We start from the raw sequence: 16,710 nt of genomic DNA, 5'->3' as shown, positions 1-16,710 counted from the left end.
ATTTCGTAAATAATTCTGATGCTTCATACAGTGAGATATCAGGGGTGCCTGAGTGGCTCAGTCGGTTAAGTGTCTGACTTCAGCTTAGGTCATGATGTCAGGGTCCTGGGATTGAGCCCCACGTCAGGCTGTATACTCAGCAGGGAGTCTGCTTGTCCTTCTCCCTCTGCCCCCTCCCCCTGCTCTCTCTCTCTCTCTCAAAAAAAAATAAGTCATTTAAATGATGTTTTAGAATTAAATTTGTTAGCACATAAAGATGTTGACAATATATTTAGTGAAATACAACTTCCAAAATATTATTTTATTAAGGTATGTGTGTAAAGAGAATTGGCAGAATATGCACCAAAGTATTAAGAATGGTTATCTCTAAGTCAATGAAATTAGAGAGGATTTAAATATATATATATATTATTGTGTATATGTGTTTTCTAATTTTCCTATGCGGTGCTTATATTGGTTTTCTAATAAGAATTTTTAAAGTTTTTTTTGTTTGTTTTTTGTTTTTTTGCAAAAGCAGATCAGATGAGTCAGAGTGCCCTGACATGTGTTGACAGCGATGAGTGTGTTTTCACCACAGACTTGGAAACAAGGAACTCAGATTGCCCCCTGAGAATTACACTCAGGAATCAACATTGAAAGTGTTAGCATTGAGTGGGGTGAAATCTCTTTAAAGTATCAGAGTGATTCACAGGCCAGAATTAGTCCTGGCTATAACCAAACTTGACATTAAGAAATACATTTCGAAAGTGTGTCTGTTGCAAGGGAGTTGGCTGAGATTGGATGTGTCTAGAGGAAAGTCACAGAGGTGACCAGGGCCCATCTTAGCAGGCCCAGGAATGATGTACCCTATCAGACTGGCCTCCATTTTTCTTTCTCCCTCATAGGTCCACCCCATGCTGAATTGGAAGCATCATCATGTTATCCTGGCGCTCAATTGCATTAAGCATTTAGATCATCCAGTTAATTCCCTCACTCTAATCAGGATTAGACCCCTGAAGGAGCCTGCCAGTCACCTGGCTCTCCTTGCAGCCTGTCCACAGCTGGTCAATCTGACACAAGCATCCATCCACTTGACAATGAGTTTCCTCGTGAATTAGCAGATTTGGCAGCTAATTTGATGAATATGTCTGTGAGCATTGTTAGAGTGAGTCAGTGTTCTGGGTCCAGTCAGATCTGCGGCTTTGGCAGTAGGAATTTATAAGCCCGAGAAGGGAGGGGCTAGACCATGGCCCTGTGAATTGACCAAGATAACGGTCCTCTTGGGGCCTTGTCGGGCTTCCTCTCAGCCTCTTCTTCTCAATGCTGTGAGTCACCTTTCCCCTGGCATGTGGCAGCTCACTAATTTCTTTTTCAGAGCCCTGCCCATCCACCTGGCATTGAGAAAACCAGTCTCATACCCTTGCGTAGGGCAGCAGAGCCCAGTAAGATGAGTGCTGTCGGAACATGGCCGAAGACCTCTGAGAGACATGGGAACCTGACAAATTTGCACTGAGAGTTGAGTAGTTCCAGGTATCAACCCTAGCTTGTTAGAGATTACTCATGTCACTGTACCATGGCTCTATTGTGGTGAGAGAAGTATTAAATGTGGAGTCAGCAGGTTTTGGTTCTATGGTTTTGTCCTAATTATCTGGGTGACCTTGCATAAGCCCCTTTTGGGTCTTTGACCATAAAATTAAGGATGACAATACCTATCATATAGCACTGTGGTAAGTTTAGTTGTTATGATGGATGGGAAAGTATACTATAAACTAAAAAGAACTTTACAAAGTAATTATTTTTTTTACCTATGAACTGTATTAGAATTTGTATGTACGTGAGTGATTTTTGAAATGCAAACAAATTGAAATATTTTATGTCCTAGAAACTTAGTTTATCATGTAATGTATGGAAACCCATCAATTACAAAAGAGACATAATTAAATATTTAACTCATATTAAGCATCCACTAACTAGGTTTTGTTCTAAATGATTGCTTTGCATCTAAATTAAATTTTGATTTACTATTTTTAAGATAACAGTTTCATAAAGAAGATTCGTTTGCTACCAAAATTCTAAAGCCCTGGTGGAACCTTTCCAACGTAGAAGCCCCTAGAATTCTTAGGGGTAATTTTCTGTGAACTTACAGGCATACCATCTTGGTGTCCATGTCTGGCCTATGCCCTACTTCTTAGATGAAGTTCACTTGCGATCTTTGCCTGGCTACCCACAGTACAGTAGGGAATAAAACCCCGAACAATAGTGACTAGACCCTTATGGTGTGACATCTGGTTATGTCAGTTTACCTCTCCATGTCTCAGAGTCCTTTAATAAGATGGGAAAAACACCATGTAGGGTATGATTTCAATGGAACACTGAAGGTGGAATTGCTTTGTAAACTATTTCAAGTCCTCTTATTGTTATTATCTTACTTTGTTCAATAAAACAGCAATGCTGAACATTTTGAACTTATTTTTAAGACTGGGACAGAGAGTAGGGCAGGCTGACCTCCTAACCCAGACCACTTGGTGCTTGGACACCATCCTGCCGGATCTTCAGTGCTTGGGCACGTTCGTTGGTAGACTGCTCACTCCTGGTTGAAGCTAACTACTTCTCTTCTAGAAGAGCTATACTTTGGAAATTCTTTCTATAAATAGAAATCTGCCCATTTTCCCTTGTTCTTAGTTCTTTATACTGCTGTGACAATAGAAGAAATCTGTGCCCCTTTTTTGCCATGATACAGATTTTGAGGGCAACTGCCATGTGCCTCTTTCTCTTTTCTATACCTCATATTTCTCTTTTCTACACCTCAATCCTCTCTGCTGTTTTTGCCTGAAATATTTTCTAAACTCTTCAACATCTTGGCTGAGTTTCTCCAGATGCATGGCAACTGGTCACCCAAATCTTTCATTTGAATTATAGATGCAAATGGCTAACACTTACGGAGCACCTTTCCTGTGGTAGCACTGTTCGAGAAGCTATATATAAATTAGCTCATAACAACCCTTTGAAGAAGGTACTCTTATTCTTCCCCCTTTTAGAGAAAAGGAAACAGAGGCACTGATACAAATTCGCTCACCCAGGTAGTAGGTGGAGAATCTGGGATGTGAACAGTGGCCTCCACTGTGCCATATGGCCCTGTATGAGGAAGAACATTTGTCCCTATCTTTGGACTATGAGCACTGGAGAAAGTTAGACATTATCCATTCATTAGTGGGCCCAGTGATTGGCACATACAATGCTTTACTCTACTGCACAAGCCCAATGGCTTCTTTCTAGATCTTGGTTTTCCCACATGTCATATGAAGGGGTTTGATGAGGTGTTTTCTAAGGCACCTTTGTAGCAGTAATATTTGGTAATTTTGTGGCCCAGCAATTTACAGCAATGACAACTCAAGATGCCTGGCCTGGTTCCTGGGCCACAATATGTGCTGATTTACTCATGATTTAGACTTTCCTACATTAGTTAGAAGCATTTCTCTTACTAAGAAAATCCTGTTCTGATCTTGGTCATTGTTTCTTTCTTTCTTTCTTTCTTTCTTTCTTTCTTTCTTTCTTTCTTTCTTTTTTTTTTTTTAAAGATTTTATTTATTTATTTGACAGAGAGAAAGACAGCCAGTGAAAGAAGAAACACAGCAGGGGGAGTGGGAGAGGAAGAAGCAGGCTCCCAGCGGAGGAGCCCGATGCAGGGTTCGATCCTAGGACTCTGGGATCATGCCCTGAGCCAAAGGCAGATGCTAAACGACTGAGCCACCGAGGTGCCCCTGTCATTGTTTCTATACAATGGGAATGCTTTGAAGAAAATTGGTTCTGGTGCAAATGGGTCAGATTTGTTTTATATCAAGTCTGCAGTTCTCTCTGTTCTCCTTTAGCTCACAGGACACTTACGTCTGATTTCCTCTTCTTAAACCCCAGATCTGATAGTTCAGGCCACTAACCCAACATTACGACTCCCGTGTTTACTGAATGGGGTTGAACTTTCTAGCATGCTATTCAAGACCCTCGATTCATGTTCTAGCCTTTTTCTCCATTGTGCATCTTTACCCATCATTGGGTTCTTATCTGGCTCACACTTCTCCCTTCATTTGGAATCCTCTTGAATCCTCTGTCATTTCAAAATTCTACTTGTTTTTCAGAGTCAGCATCGATGACCCTTTTGGTTTGAAGCCATCCATTTTTTTTTCAGTCACATGATCTACCACCTCCAAACTCCTATAGCATTTAAACTGTGCTTCTCTCTCACTGCACTTACTCCAATTGTCATGATAATTTTTTTGGTATAGGCAAAATGATTGTATTTGTGTAATAGAGTTCTCTTTTTGATAATTATGAAGATGCATCAAAGTTTGTATAGGTATCTGGTCTGGTAAGCCTGGATTATTTTTTTTTAAGATTTTATTTATTTATTTATTCATTCATTCATTCATTCATTCATTCATTTATTTACAGCATGCAGTGGGGAGGGGCAGAGGAAGAGAGAAAATCTCAAGCAGACTCCCCATTGAGCACAGAGACCAATGCGGGGCTCCATCTCAGGACCCAGACTTCATGATCTGAGCCAAAATCAAGAGTCAGACACTTAACTGACTCAGCCACCCAGGCCCCCTATCCTGGATTATTTTTTAATGAGATAATCATAAGAAAATGGATAATTGAAAAGAAAGTCAGTTTGAAGGAGACACTGAGTTGTTAACACTATTTTAGTAATGATAACATAGGATCCATCCTAGAAAATCTGCCTTGAGAATAAAGTTTGAGGCCACATTCTTTTTTCCACGTTACTAGCTTCCCAAAACATGGACAGACAAAGCATATGCCAAAGATACAGCTTTGTTGTGCCGTTTCGTTTTCTATAGGTGGCCATAGGATAGTGTGGAAATAAGATAGCTTTTGGAGCTTGGCTTAGGTGAATTTTGGCTCCACCTCTTAAATTTCCTCCCCTAAGTGTCTTATTGTTAAGGTGAATGAAAGGAAATTTACCCCATTTGTGAGTGCTCAGCAACATTTGGGGAACAATTTACAGTACAAATTCTGTTTCATCAAGGTAGGAGCCAGAATTCTCAGGGCACAGGCGTGGGACCACAGGCTCCATCAGTTAGAACTATTGATATGAGACTTCATTTCATTTGGAGCCACCTGAGAACCAGCTGCCATGAGAACTCTCTTTTGGTGAGAATGGTGGTGTAGCACCTGTTTTGGGATCAAAGTTGACTCTCTGTCCAGGCCCCAAAGTTGATGGTGCAAGCCATGATATCTACGTGCAGCAGCAGGGACTGAGATATTTTTGCTTGGGTGTTTGGGCAGTCTTTCTTGGTTTTCATTATTTTTACGAAGCTCTATAGTAACAAAATTTCCTGTAGATGTTATTGTAGCAAGCGATCTGGAATGAATGGATCCCAAATCTTGCTATAAAAATTTTGGTATCTGAATGGGAAGAATCATTGAATTATTCTCCCCTTCCCCGTTATCCCCCCCCCACTGCTACTCCCCTCCCCACAACATGCACACATTGACTTTAGAAATTATTTTTTTAAAATGTTTTTTTATTATATTATGTTAGTCACCATACAGTACATCCCTGGTTTCTGATGCAAAGTTCTATGATTCATTAGTTGCGTATAACACCCAGTGCACCATGCAATACGTGCCCTCCTTACTACCCATCACCAGTCTATCCCATTCCCCCACCCCCCTCCCCTCTGAAGCCCTCAGTTTGTTTCCCAGAGTCCATAGTCTCTCATGCTTCATCCTCCCTTCTGATTACCCCCCCTTTCTTACTTTAGAAATTCTGATGAATTTAGGCAAGTATCTGTCTGTGTTTGTCCAGAGTTCTTGACTCCCCCAACTCAGTGCTTGGCACATGGTGAATGCTACTTTCCTAGAAAACACCCATTGTGTTTGATATCAGTTTTTGTATCAGTAGCTGACAGCGTTTTAGCAGCCTAAAATGATGATTAATGCTTGTGACTATCTGGAGTCCAGTAATGTTATACCCCATTTTCACTGAGGCTGGCAAGGATGGAGATATTGCATTTGTCTTACAAATTTGCTGGGGCAGAGCCAGAGTAAACATTTACTGGAGGTTCCATTTAAGGCCAACTCATTAGAATTTCAAACAATTTGTAAAAATAATCTCAATTAGCACAGCTCATTAGACTCTAATTAGACTTTAAGCCTTTCTTTTAACCTGGTAGCCTTGGTGGGACTCCCGAAGATGTGTTGCCTGGGGTGGATGTCTACATGGTTGTGTACCTGTGGATGTGCCAAAGAGTTAATTTTCCCACAGCAGGGTGGAGTAATCCAAAGAAAACAAACGAGGAATCAGAGTGGCTTGACAAAAGCACTATATGATTGTAAAAGGAAACAGGACCCAGGCTTTGCAAAAAAAAAAAAAAAAAAGAGAGAGAGAGAGAGAGAGAGACACTTCTTTTTTTTTCTCTCCTATCACAGCCAGAAGATGCTACTGTTGCTATTCCATGCTCAAGACTGGTCAACAAAAATGTTTTTAGAGAACAGCCATTGCTATCTCTTTCCAGGCCAGCCTTAGGTAACCTAAGGATGACTTACTTCATGTTAAGCCAAAAATCTGTGCTGGCCCTAGTCCTAGCTAGTACCTATCACATGCCAGCAGCAGTGTCTGGGGCGACTCTTCTCTTGGGAAGGTATTTGTCAAGTGTCCAACCTGTGTTCTTCCAGTTAACTCTTTGTAAGATGCTGGTGCTTCCCTCCCTCTTACCATCCTTGAAGTTATGAAATCTTAGAAATATGTTGATTTTGGTTGTGAAATATATCACATCAAGACTCAAGAAACCTACTATCTTTTCATGTGTTTGATTCCCAGGAGTTCTTGGACTTGGAAGAGAACCCAGGAGTCCCACCCAGCAGAACTCCTAATTTGCAGTAGCAGACACAGGTGTACAGTGCTTCCACTTCCAATGACAGAAGCCTGTCCTGTCTTCCTGTCTTCCCACCCACCTAAGTCTCTTGATATCCAGAGCCACACTGAGGATGCTGAATCCAGCTCCCACATGACAGCCTTTCAAACATGTCCATGAATCCCTGACTCTGCTCTTCAGGGAAAGAACTCCATCCTCCCTCAGGTGTTCATCAGGTGGTACCATTTTGAGATCTTTCTCCTTCCTGACCTGTAATCCTCCTGCACTTGTTCCCTTTCTCACTTACAGCGTAGCGCTTAAAACAGAGAACATTCTTCCTGCTGTGTCTTACCCTCAACACTGGCATAGAATGAATTTCACCCTCTTTGCCCAGGCCTTTATACTTCTATTGATATAGCCAGCACATGGTAGCTTTAGCTTTATTTGGAGATCTTATCAGAACTTTGGCTCATACCAAACATGTCCACTGACCTCTCACACCCTGGCTTGTCCATGTGGTGGCTCGGTTGTATCTGTTAGTACTTTGACCACCCCCCCCACTGGCCCCCAACAACGGTGGTGGGGGGGTCATTTATCTTGTTGGATCTGGTTGGTCTTTCTGAGTATCTCACTCAAGAACCAAGAAATTTGGACTGTCCTAAACTGTTCCTTGAGGTCAGGGCCAGTCCCTCTTGCCTACCTATTACAGCATATTGACTTTTACTCAGAAAACCGAATTTGTGAAATTTTTAAAAGATTTTATTTATTTATCTGACAGAGAGACAGCCAGCGAGAGAGGGAACACAAGCAGGGGGAGTGGGAGAGGAAGAAGCAGGCTCCCAGAAGATCAGGGAGCCCGATGTAGGGCTTGGTCCCAGAACCCTGGGATCATACCCTGAGCCAAAGGCAGATGCTTAATGACTGAGCCACCCAGGCACCCCTGTGATTTTTTTTAAACCCCAAACTACCAACCTCTGAATTCCATATTCTTACCTATTTTCTGCTCACACAGGAGTTTCTTGGAAGTGAAGAGCATGCTGGAGAAGGTCAGAAACAGAGGAGATGGTTTTCAATTCCTTTGCTTTCTTTGCTTTCTTTCTAGGGGTTGAATAGTTTCTTCTCAAGAATCTCATCATCGTCTTTCAAACCTAAAATATAATTTATTTTTCTATCACTTACTACCTAATGGAGGCTGGGAATAGGAAGAGGAACAAGGAGAAGTCAGTGTGTAATAAAGGGCATTGGATCAGGAGCTAGGCTGGCTTCACAGATGTGTGACTTATGCAGGTACACTGGGCCCTGTGTCTGGATTAATGCTCTGTTGTTGCTGTCTTGAAATTCCTAATTTTTCAACAAGGTGCCTCACATTTCTGTGTTGCACTGGGCCCAACCAATTACGCAGCTGATCCATCCTGACTGGAAATATCTTTCTTCCCCCTTCTCCTCAATCTTGGCATATTGCCCCACCTCATATCCACTGTAAGTAAGATGAAGGTGTTTCCAACTCTGGCAGTCTATGAGTTTAAACAAAAAAGGGTAGAAAAAGGGACCAATGAACTCTGTCAAGGATTGTGGATGGAACTGAGGTTTCACATAAGGTCTTTATAACTTGTCTGGTCCAGGTCTCTCATTTTATATTGGAGGAAACTCAGTTCTTAAAAAGGAAATGTCCTCCTTAAGTCCCATAACACATTGAAATAGAGTTGTCTGGGAGGGACTCTCCTCCCCAGGGGAGCCCAGGTAGGTAAGGAATGGCCAACAGTGGGACAGGGAGAATATCAGATGATTTCCTCCTGACTCCAGTGCCTGCCTTCTTCTGCTCCCTGAAACACAAACACACATATTTGTTATAGAATTAAGAAGCTTTGGTGCAAAGTTCCATTGATAAATCCAAGCCATCCAGAGTCCTAGGTAGAAAATTGACCATCGTGTTGTAGAGGAGCATGGAGACCCTGCCCCGGCCTCACATCCTTTGGGCACTCCCAGGGCTGGTCTACCCTTTGAGTGCCATGTGGGCACTCTCTCCTAATGGCATTCTGTCTTCCTCCTTCTGGTAGTCCCCTGCCTTTCTCACATCTTTCTCAAATGCCCATCTCCCTGTCTCCTTCTTTTCCCATGACAACTCTTCCCTTGGAAATTTGAAACCCCCATTCCTTTTTGGTGTCATGTAAATACTCATGGCTCATGGCATCTGCTCTGAATGCAAGCTTCTCTCTGATGAAGCTTCTCTGCTGACATGCTAGGCCTAGAATCTAAGGGAAGAAAGATGTGAAGGTATGAGGAGGGGGCCGGGGCCCCTTCACAGTTTACTTTTCCTCCAGCTATCTTTTTTTTTTAATTTTTAAAAAGTAGGTTCCATGCCCTATGCCCTTGAACTCACAACCTTGAGACGAAGAGTTGCATGCTTTACCAACTGAGCCAGTCAGGGACCCCTCCTCTAGCTATCTTAAAAATACGATTTCATGTAGCAAAGATTTGTTTCCTGCTTGAAACCCTCTTTGGATCTCTGTACCAGTTTCATGTTTCCTGCTAGAGTGATTTTGACTATGTAATTCTAAAGGCTCTTCTCCTTTCCTGCAAACCCCCACTTTCACTCCTCCATTCCATCGCTGGACCCTCATTAAGGCATGTGAGCTGACCTCTTCACTTGGCCCAGACTCTTCAACTCCTACTGGAGGTGCTCCAGCTTCACTGCTCTTCTAGTTTCTGGAATGTGCTCTGTATTCTTCTCACAGGGCTTACTTATGCCTTGAACAATTCCCACCTCACATTTTCCCTGATACAATTACTCAGTGAAGATGTCTTTGACCATTAGACTAGCTTAAGTATCCCTGGTGTTCATTCTCACTGTCTACCACTTATGGCTCATTTCTAATCATGTTTGTTTCTAATGTAATTGTGATTATTTTTCTGATGTTTGTGTCCCTTGCTAAATTAAAACACAAAGGGCTAAAATTTACTGAGAGTTTATTATTATCGCATGGGCTTTTCATATGTTATTTAATGTTTAAAATAACTCTTAAGGGGGGTAGATAATGTTATTATCATTCCAATTTACAGATGAGGAAACTGAGACATAGATTAATTCATTTATTCAAAGTGGCATGACTCCTAGGTGTCAGAATTGGTAATCAGATCAGAGAGGTGGTCTGGCTCCAGAGCTCACACTCCTTACCACTTGGCTATCTGCCATGTCAGTAGGGGCTGTGGTTGTGTTTGCTTACTGTGGTACCCTCCATGCCTAACTCCTGGAATACAGCAGGTCCTCAATGAATACATATTGACTTATGGAAGCTTCCCAACTACATTTTCTTAATTTTAGGGTTTCTCAGCTCCTTGTTGTAGGGAGAAAGGAGGGGATGGGTATACATACACAATAATGCCAGTGGTCAAAACTCTGCCTTCAAAGCATCTGGTACCTTTATAGGCAGGCCACAGGAGCACTGGAAGAATAGACCTGACAATGGGACTGTGAATTCAGAGCTGGTGCGGTAGCCTCACTGTTTGCCTTTTAGTTACTGTGGCCTGTCCTGACTGTGCTCCACCTCTGTTTCAGTGGAAAACAGCCCCACAATACTTCCAGTGAAACCCAGCCCAAAAATCATGGAAAGGGATGGTGGGTGGAAAGCCCAGTGGACATTCTCCATTTAAGATGTGGTTAAGGGTAGAGTTTCTTCTTAGTGTGTCCTAAGCTTTGGCCCTATGGTGACTAAGGAGGATGAGTCATCAGTCATCTTCCTATTTTCACTATTAAAATAATTCTAAACCAAACCAGTTTCCATTTTCATGGAGGCCAAACCTCAACCCTGTTGAATCTGTTAATATTTAAATCAGAGGTTGGAGGGGATAGAGAACATAAAGGCAGTCCCTCAGCGACCACACAGCCTGATTTATGGTCCACTGCAGAGGTTAGGACAAGGGGTTCTGATCACACCCTCTTTTATTTCATTCAACTATATAAAAAGTGTTCTAGGCCAGGCTCTGTGGTGGTTGCTATGGATACAGAGAAGAATAAGACAAATTTACTTCCCTGTGTACATGTGTTGGGCATACATTGATACCCACTGTAATACCCAGCTGACAGTGTTGGGTTAATCCAGTTACCTGTGTTAAAATCCAGGAAGATCTTTAAAAGAAATGCCATTTGGGCTTTGCTTAGGAGCATATGGAAGACTGACAAGAAAAGATAGTGGAAAGATATTCCGTAGAAGCGGGATAGAATCAACAGGGGTCTGAAAGGTGAAAGTGTTTTTGAGGCATGGAAAGCTGTTGGTCTGGAATGGATGACCAATCAGGTAGTAAAGGAAGGCCTGGTACTAGACATGAGGTAGAGAAGGCACACCATGGAGGGACTTTACACTTCAGCTAACGGCAGGGAAGTCAAGGCAGTGGGACAGGGGAAAGGCCTTCTACCTCTCCTCTCTCCCGTCTCTGATAATCCACAGTGATAATTCAGCTTTCAGATAAGGGGACTAAAGGCAGAGAAGATGAAAACCATAGTCCCCATGACTCCTCCTTTAAAAGGCCTGACCACATCTCCTTCCAGAGATGTGGATATCATCCTTTCAACACCATTCTACCTGTCCACCAACCAGTCTATGTATTGATGCTAAATTAAATCATAACTGAATTCCTACCATTTCAAGACACTCTGTTAGATGTTGAGAAGAGATACCAAAGTGAATGAGGCAAGCAGCCTGTGTGTGTGCCAGGTTTCTACTGTATGTTGACAATAATTCTATGAGCTTGGAATAGATGATAAATTGAAGCTTTAAAAGGTTAAGTAGCTGACCCACCATCATGTAGGTATTGAGTGATTGAGCCTAGAGTCAAACCCTGTACCTCAGTTTCCTAGTCTTTGTGTGAGGAGACTATAATATAAACACATCTTGGAAGAGCTGAAGATAACATGGGTTCCCATCAGTAAAGCCCCAGCACAGTGCATCACACCTAGCTACTGTGCTTATTGCTCTCCACATGTTCTTTCTGCAACTCCACACTGTCTGCCTGCAAGATGATACAGCTTCTCCACATACAACTGAAGTTATAAATAGACTAGAGAAGAAAGTGGCTTCAAAATGATACTGGAAAAGCTATTAACAAAGTAGATGGCTAGTCTGACATACATGCCAGCCCGCCATTCTTCAGGATTCGCTAAGCTCTTTCCAAGGATCGAGTTCAGTTCCAGGGAAAACTGTCATCCAGTGACTCTGTGACTTTAGCTCTGATGGCCTGCCTTCCGATGATGGCTGAGTGACTTTGTATTCTTTGCTTCTACGGCGGTTGTCACATCCACAAAGGCTTTGGAACTTGGCTGACTTCGGTTTACAGCCCAATTCCAACACTTGTGTACTCTCTGATCATGGGCTGGTTACTTAACTTCTTTCAGTTTCAATTTCCTCCACCGTCAAGTGAGAATAATAATACCCTGTCACAGAGTTGTTGTAAGGTTATATGAAAATAAAAATTATATACAGAACTTTGCACCACATCTGACTAACAGCAGCTCTCAGTGAGTGGTAGCTTCTATTATAAGAACATTTTGCACCGTAAGAAGATTGTTGATGAGTCTTGGATAATAATCCATGTGAGATATATATAATTTATAAATGCTTCTTTGGAAGAGAGAGCCATCTCTCCCAGTCTGGCTCTTTCTGGAACATTTCACAGAGAAATGTGCAGGAAGCCAGAGGGAAACTTAGGATTTGCTGAATTTGCTGCCAGCCCAAATTTCAGTTTAAACAAACCCGCTGCATGGAAGCCCGCACTTGCGTAAAGATAAATCCTAAAGCAATGACTCCCATCATGGGGGATTTGGAAAGATTACACGAAATCTGTCTGAAAGTAGTTTGGAAAGGCTTGAATATAAAATAAAGAATATTTTATATTAGGACCTTGGGTGATGATTTGGTCTATTTTTTACTTTATCATGTTGTTTTCTAGGAAAAGATACAAAGAAAACAATTAAAAAATGTAAAAGATACTACATATTTTTAAGATGATCTTTTTTCCCCATCTTTCTGGGAGCACATAATTTTTTATGTGGAACATGTATATACTCCATTTCTCTTATTGTTTCCTTTTTTCTGTCCATTTTTAATGTCCATCATTATATTTTCATCTCAACTCCATTATTTCTTACTCTCTTCTCCTTTTGTATTTTTAGATTATGTCTTTTGAAGGCAAAACAGCTGGTTCATCTGGTCAGTTAGTCAAATAATTGTTAATTCAATTATAGGAAAAAAATTCAAAACCACAAAACAAAACCTAAACAAACAAACAAAAAACCCAACCCATCACCACCACTAACCACAATCATCAGACTTAACATACAGACTTTGTCTTAGGCACCGAGCAGATAACTTCAAAGAGCCAACGGTGCCATTCAGGTTTTGTTGGCAGTGGTGGTGAAGACACTCTCTTTTTGCTTATAGAGTCAGCTAAACCAGTCCCTCACTTATTTATTCCCCTCTAGTGCTTGGAGTTGAGTGTCCTTCCGTGGTGTTCTTTATTCCTAAAGTGGTTGTCTCTTTCAACCAGTGAAGAATTGATTTTTAATAACCTCAACATTTAGGATCTAGTTAATGGCAGTCTATGATTCTGTTTCCTTATCTGTAAAATGGGGAAGTACTGTGAGGGCCAAATTAAAAAAGAGATGTGTGAGCCCTTTTTAAGGGCAATATGATATACACATGCAAGACATTATTATCCCTTGTTGAAATCCTACCACAAAATTATTTTTTTCCCAAAGAGGTGAAATGTTCCCTTTAATAGCCTGTGTAATTGTTTGAGACTGAAGATATACATATCAACCTCTATTTATTTAGAGATATCCTAATTCGTTCTTGAATGGTAAATTATATCTGAAAAACAGTTTTAAAATTCTCACTTAGCTGCATTTAAAAGCATAGATTCTATAGATTTCCTAAAAATTCTTAGCTTCCAAAATTCTTATTCTTGAAACAATTTGGAGCCACTGTCTCTGTTCTTATAGGTTACAAATCTGATCTCTCAGAATTTAAAGACTTCGAACATCAGAATACTGTATCTGCTGTTTTTACAAATCTTTGTGAAAGAGTATCATTCAAATCTCATTTAATCCATCCCAATTCAACAAACATCAGTAGCCTTCCATTGGATGCTGGGTACCAGGGAAGGGACTGGAGAATAAAAAGTGGAGCATGGGTTGTAGAAGATAATGAACAACTATTAAGTTAGCTTGCTTGAAATGTTTTTCTACTAACATCTACTAACATGTTAAGAAAACAATAATATAACATTTGTGTTATAAGACTTCATGGTTTATAAAGTGCCTTCCTTAGTTCTTATTTTATCTTAATAATAGGTGAGAACCCCGAGATTTAACATGGTTAAATGTACTTAAGTCTGACTCCTCCAACTAATTTTTGCAAAGCCAAGATTCATACACAAAAGCCAGCATCTAAATTCTGTGTTTTCTTTCCTTCTTATACCACACTGCATCCATCCTATGGCAGATAATACATTCATCAAAAAAAATTATGGTCTCATTTTTGTGTTTTAATTTGGCCCAAATTACACCTGTTTCTTCTTGCCAAGTTTACTACTACTCATCTGTCTGTTCTTATGACATACTAGAGCTTTGAACTTCTTGGAAGAAAGGGACTGTCTAAATTCAAGGTATTATTATTGCTGTTACTATTAGCCAAGACAAATGAAAAGCGAATAGAGCATCTCTTGTCTTCCTAGAACCCTTTAATTAAGGAAATTGGTTATTTTCATTCCCTGTAGCTATGTAATGATTAATGCAACATGGCACAATACATTCAGAATGTAAGACATATCTCACTGAGACCAATCAACAAGTGTATTTCTCTAAAGAGAAAAGAATGGAGGCCAGATTGGACCCAGTGCTGACATCTGATTTCTGCAGTGAAACATCATGCTAGAGTTTGCAAATTCTAGAGAGCTATTTATTTACAGTCTAGGAACCATGAAATTATCTAGTGGAACTAATAATTTTTTTTCTTTACTGGTAGAAGTAGAAAAGTGAAAAAAAAATAGAGACAATCATTTTGGACTCTTAGAGCAGTTAGAAGATATTGTAAGGCAGATAAATAGCTAATTAATGCTTTACCATACAGTATTTCTTATAGCTACATAAAAAAGACAATACACAGTTTTCAGTATAATGTAAACAAAGTAGGATTGCAATAAAAAGCAGTTAAATAACTCACTTTGTCTTAGTTACCAAAATTACAGCAGCTGGTGGGGGCTGGGGTGTGTATATTCAATTAACTGCTTTCATTCCTCTGAGGGACTAGGCTGCTATTTAATAGCTGTGTGTCTTGGACAATTTACCTAGAGTCTCAGAGGCTCTCTCTCTTCATCTGTAAAGTAGAAGAAACAATACCCATCTCATAGGTTTCTGTGTATGAAGCGTGTGCTTGAACATAGGGCTCAACCTGAGTAAGTGAATAATGAATTTTAGTAAAGAAGGAAATGCTGAGAGAGGTACTTTGGCACCAAGCTTTCACCACCTTTCTGAATAGGTCAAGGAACCATTTCTCAACCATTGGCTTTTGGCTTTCCCTGGCAGGGGTTGGGTCTCAACCACACCTTTGGCTCACTTCTTTGGAATTTGGCTGTGGCCCATAGTCCCACATCCAGTCCTTTTCTTCTGTCCCAAGTCTCCAGCATGGCTGATGCTGGTCAAGAAGCAATGAGGGCCCTTGAAGAAGGTGTCCTATTGCTCTGTGTCCTTTGCATATTTGAATGCCAATCACCTGGTCCTTGGGCTCACAGTATCTCAGGCCTCTTGTTCTCCTGGGATCCTGGTGGAGTGTCTGTGAAACTATCACCATCTGTGGGACCACAGCTGGAAGGATGAGAGTCAGGGTCTTGATTAAACTCACTTCTGTGCTGCTGATTTCTGATCCTCAACCCTGGAGTCAGGACTTCTCCTGAGCTCTAGATAACATTGTGGGAAACATCACTGATGACTGTGAATCCCTATAGAGCATAGCAGTCTTGCATTGGAGTTAATGAGACTTCACTGTCTCCCCCGCTATCTGGACTGGACCTCTTAAGGCAGTAGGTGCCTCTCACTCTTTCCTTTGTCCTAGTGCCTGACCTATTGCCCATTGTGTTGTAGATTCTCAGTAAATTTTGGTGAATTGGACTTTCTGACTTTGGTCTTCAGCACTCTACTCAATGCTAATGGTGCTGAAGATGAAGATGATAATGATGATGATAGTGATGGAAAAAGAGAAAATGGCAGAATTAGAAGGGAACAAAAGTAGTCAACAATTATAGGATATAGTCAACAACTCAGCTGTTGGATGTTCAGGAGGGGCAGAGTATGTTACACTCACTGTCAACTAGAGAAGATGGCTGCACATTCCCTAGTGAGACTTGAATCTGAAGAAGAGTTTACTTCCATGACCCACACAAGAGCATAAAATTCATAATGGCCAACATTTGTTGAATACTTATAGTGCGCTCATCACTATTCTAAGCACCTTCATCTATGATCTCATTTAAGCCTTCCAACAACATTATGAAGAAGTGCTATTATTATTATCATCTCCAATTTATGGATGAGAAAACAAAGCATAGCAATGTCAAGTGATTTGCTGAAGGCCACAGAGCTTATAATTGGCAGGGCCAGGAGCTGAATCCAAGCAGTGTGACTCTAACGCTATTCTCTTAACTACTACTGTTGCTCGTAGGACAAAAGGCAGTAAAGTTACAGGGTCCTAGCTGCAAAGTGAGATATAATAACCTTGGAAAACTGGACATTACAAACTTCACTTTGATTGTATTCTTTATTCTTTCACTGACCAATTAAGATAAAAAAATAATATTAAGCTAAAGCCAT

This window comes from Ailuropoda melanoleuca, chromosome 7, assembly GCF_002007445.2.
Source record: "Ailuropoda melanoleuca isolate Jingjing chromosome 7, ASM200744v2, whole genome shotgun sequence".
NCBI lineage: Eukaryota > Metazoa > Chordata > Mammalia > Carnivora > Ursidae > Ailuropoda > Ailuropoda melanoleuca.
The sequence above is the reverse complement of the archived record's forward strand: the minus strand, read 5'-3'. Positions refer to the sequence as shown.